Raw genomic sequence first — 5,000 nt, forward strand, 5'->3', positions numbered from 1 at the left:
ATAACTTAACAGAACGCAAAAGAGCAAAAGCAAAAACTCTCTCAGTCCATCGCTTCACCAATAGATCAAAACGTAAAGAAAAACATCAAAAAAAGTAAAGAGAGCGAAACTAGAACACTGCTCACAAACAATGCAAGGGAGACGCACCTTAAGACATAAAGACTTAGAATAAGCACATGACCAAATAGAGAGAGAGAGAGAGAGAGAGAGAGAGAGAGAGAGAGAGAGAGAGAGAGAGAGAGAGAGAGAGAGAGAGAGAGAGAGAGAGAATGAGTAAGATAGTCTGCACCTCAGTCACACATTGGTAGCCATAATGACCCAGCTAGCCAGCCTCCTTATAGTGTGTGTGTGTGTGTGTGTGTGTGTGTGTGTATATAGAGTACATTGGTATACTCACTGAACTGTCGTCCCTCTCTCTCTCTCTCTCTCTCTCTCTCTCTCTCTCTCTCTCTCTCTCTCTCTCTCTCTCTCTCTCATGCTGTGCCTTGTTGACAGTGATGCAGTTATCGTCCCCACTAAGGCGAGCACACAGTTCAGCTCCCCAGAGTACATCTATATATAACATGCTGATGACTCGCAATATCACCACACTGGCAATAAACACAAAGGAAAGCAATGGAAAAACAAACAAGACCTGAAATAAGGATAGCTGGTAAACACACACACACACACACACACACACACACACACACACACACACACACACACACAGCCCGGTAGCTTAGTGGTTAGAGCGATGGCTTCACAAGCCAGAGGACCGGGGTTCGATTCCCCGGCCGGGTGGAGATATATGGGTGTGTCTCCTTTCACGTGTAGCCCCTGTTCACCTAGCAGTGAGTAGGTACGGGATGTAAATCGAGGAGTTGTGACCTTGTTGTCCCGGTGTGTGGTGTGTGCCTGGTCTCAGGCCTATCCGAAGATCGGAAATATTGAGCTCTGAGCTCGTTCCGTAGGGTAACGTCTGGCTGTCTCGTCAGAGACTGCAGCAGATCAAACAATGAAACACACACACATACACACACACACACACATACACAATAAATTCATTATGGAGTATGCATTATATTTTCGTGTCTTGAAAAATGTCATGACCTTATGATGGAGAGAGAGAGAGAGAGAGAGAGAGAGAGAGAGAGAGAGAGAGAGAGAGAGAGAGAGAGAGAGAGAGAGAGAGAGAGAGAGAGAGAGAGAGAGAGAGCTAAACATGCTTACCATAAAAATCAGACTTAAACACACACTCCGTCTATTAAACTCGTTCAGACCATCATTGGACATGACTTACTGACCAACTAACAAACGTAAAGGCAGCGGGAGAAGAAATACTCCAAGGAACTCTTCAAGCTAATGGCTATTTTTTTCCCCTTTTGGTTCTGAATACTACTGTTAAGAATTTAAACTACTAGTATTGTACTCTCCTCTCCTCCTCCTCCTCCTCCTCCTCCTCCTGCTCCACTCTCTTTATACATCTCTTCTTCCTATCCTTCTTATCTCCTTTACATCTGCTGCTGCTCGGTTGCTAATGGTTTTGCTGCTACTACTTCCATTTTTCTTCCACGTATTCCTTCCTATTTTTCCTTTCATTCTTTTTCTACTTCCTATGTGTCTTTTTATTTCTGCCTTCGTTTATTGTTGTTGCTACTACTAAGGTATCTCCTGCGTGTCTTTCTTCTCCTCCCTTTTCTTCTCTTCCTCTTGCTGTTCTGTTCGTCTTCTTCCTCCTCCTTCTCTTACTCTTTCTTTTACTCCTTTTCCAACTCCTCCTCCTTCTCCTCATCCATCTGATCCAACACAGTCGCCAGTAAGCAGGAGCAGAGGAGGCCCTTGAGTGCATAATAATAATACCCGTAACTCACCTCGCCGAGTGTCGACACAGGCGGGGATATGAGAGGGCAGCCTAAGGGCGCGAATGAAGGCCTCGAGAAGAGAGTTTTTCCACCCGAGGGTCGATGCGGGGGATACTGTCCAACACCACGCGGCGAAAGGTCCTTGCAGGCGGCGATCGTGATGTTAACTGTCCACCCCGCATCGATTAGACGTGAGAAATGAAGCGATGAGTGTTCGAAGCCTTGTGTAGGTATCCGAAGTTTTGTGTCGGTGTATGAAGCTTTGTATGGGTGTTCGAAGATTTGTGTGGGTGTTCGAAGCCTTGTAAGGGTGTAAGTTGGTTGAGCTCCGCCTCCCTGCAGTTAGATAAAACACATGCGGCGTGAACACAGGCAGAACGACGCGGGGTTGTGATAAAGCGTGATTTAAGCATCTACTGTGACAAGGGGTTCTCTCTCTCGCCAAGCTAGAAGGAGCAATCGCCGCGCGGCCGCCGATTTTCCGTCAGATCAGTTTCGCAATACAATATCCTCCGTGACCCGTGTAGTACATGATCCTCTTAGTCCGCGACCTTTACCTGTCCGTCTGTCGCCTTTATCTGTCCGTCTTTCCGTGTGTACGCCTTGTCTTATCTCCGCGTACTCCTGTCTGGTTGAGGTATCTTGGCTAAGTGGAGCGTGTGTGCTTAAGAGACGTTGCATTTACGGCCTCAGCCACCACACTCAGCTTTCCAGTCAGCACACACTCGGGTCTCCCTCGGGATGGCTTGGGGGATGCGGGGCTTCCACAGGGTGACCTTCGCGCAGCCTTAGGAGCCGAGAGAGGCCAGACGGGAGTGGATTACCTTGGCCACAACGAACAACTCAAACGCTCGATAACAACACCTGAAAGCGACGAAAAACCGTGATGAAAAACACACTCAGTCCATTAAATCACTACGAGGGAGGAATTTATAAGATCATACGTGCCACAACTCGTCAGCGTTGTTGTTATTATCATCATTATTATCATTATTATTAACATTGTTGTTGTTGTTATTATTATTATTATTATTATTATTATCATTATCATTATTATCATTATTAATATCATTATTGTTGTTATTATTATAATTCTTCTTTTTCTTATTCTTGCTTCTTCTTCTTCTTCTTCGTAATGGTGGTGGTGGTGGTGATAATACTACAATCATTATTACTTTTAAATCTTCCAAGCATCATCATCATCACCACCACCACCACCAATATCAATGCAACATTTATTCTTATTTACTTGAAGTCCAACGAGTACCGACTCAAAAATCTTAGAACAGCATCAAGTTTCACATCAGCGCAAGACTTTGCTGGATATTTTCCCGAACCGTTTGCTTCGAGGGAGAGAAACAAGACGAGTCAGGAAATTCTCCAAAGACAAGATGCAAGAGACGGAACACCTGCCGCCTCACCACCACCACCACCACCACCACACTCCCTCAGTCAGGCAGTCGGTCAGTGGGTTAGCCGGTCCTCCTCCACCAGCTCCCCCTCCTCCACCTCTTCTTCCTGTACTCCTCGTTTTTTGTTTTTTGGGTATAATCAATCAATATTATTATTGTCACCTATTATTTTTTTTTCTACTACTACTTCCATTACTACTACTACTACTACTACTACTACTACTACTACTACTACTACTACTACTACTACTATTACTACTACTACTAACCCCCCTTCTCTTCTTCCACCTCCTTTTCTCCTCCTCCTCCTCCTCCTCCTCCTCCTCCTCCTCCTCCTCGTCCTCTTCCCCTCCTCCTCCTTCTCTTTCTCGTCCTCCTCTCCTCCTTCTTCTCTTTCTTCTCCTCCCCTCCTCCTCCTTCTCCCTCCTCCTCCTACTTCTCCATCACAATTGTCCTCTAGTGAATACAAATAAAGAAATACAATATCACCTATCACCACACACACACACACGCTAGCATGGCGCCTTCACTGCTCCACCTGTCTATCCCCCGCGCTCCCCGTCTCCAAGGCAGCTGGGACAGGTAGAGGGGGCGCCAAGAGGGAGAGAGCGGCGTGGTGATGCTGGGGTGTGGGATGGTCTGGACACGGACGGGTGGAAGCTGCTGTCTAAAATGTTGAATGATGGAAGGATATTTAATGGAGGGATACAAAAATATAAGAATATACAATATAATAGATAAGTGCGATATATTTTGTATTTTGTAATTGTCTACATACTGGAATAGGGATGAATTTGTGGTGATGTTTGTGTTTTAAAGCTTTTTGTTTTCTTTTGTCTTTTCTCCTTTTCTTTTTTTTTTTTTTTACGGATGTGCAATAATAATATGGTAAAAATGCGTTGTTGTGGGAGTCTTTCACTGTAATGGCACCTCAATTAAATAGAAAAAAAATACTGTATTTGTTTCGGTACAATTTCAGACACGCAATACTTGAGTTACCTTTTGTTTCAGAATTATTTTTCCTTACTTTTACTTTTGTTCCATGAAATTCCTTCGAGTTATTCAAATGGAATAATTAATGGCTTGCCCTCACTATCAAGTAATAATGAGTTAAATACGCATTCACAATACATACATAACACGTGCAGGACTCAACACATTCTGCAGCGCAAGAAAATAATGAAGGTACATTTTACAAGTGACTGATTGCAAGAGTCTTGGTTATGGTGTACAGAACAAGCATAATTTATTACTAAAAACTTTACAACATCAATATATTTCTTCTTTCCTATGTGTTGTTCATCAATCACTAGCATCATCTCTCTCTCTCTCTCTCTCTCTCTCTCTCTCTCTCTCTCTCTCTCTCTCTCTCTCTCTCTCTCTCTCTCTCTCTCTCTCTCTCTCTCTCTCTCTCTCTCTCTCTCTCTCTCTCTCTCTCTCTCTCTCTCTCTCTCTCTCTCTCTCTCTCTCTCTCTCTCCATTGTTATGTATACCTTAACATCTCAAAAATAATACATGAAATCAAGATATAGGCATGTGCGTGGTGATGGTGTGTGTGTGTGTGTGTGTGTGTGTGTGTGTGTGTGTGTGTGTGTGTGTGTGTGTGTGTGTGTGTGTGTGTGTGTGTGTGTGTGTGTGTGTGTGTGTGTGTGTGTGTGTGTGTGTGTGTGTGTGTGTGTGTATGTGTGTGTGTGTGTGTGTGTGTGTGTGTGTGTGTGTGTGTGTGTGTGTGTGTGTGTGTGTG

The sequence above is a fragment of the Portunus trituberculatus genome, chromosome 17, assembly GCF_017591435.1.
Source record: "Portunus trituberculatus isolate SZX2019 chromosome 17, ASM1759143v1, whole genome shotgun sequence".
NCBI classification, from domain to species: Eukaryota; Metazoa; Arthropoda; class Malacostraca; order Decapoda; family Portunidae; genus Portunus; species Portunus trituberculatus.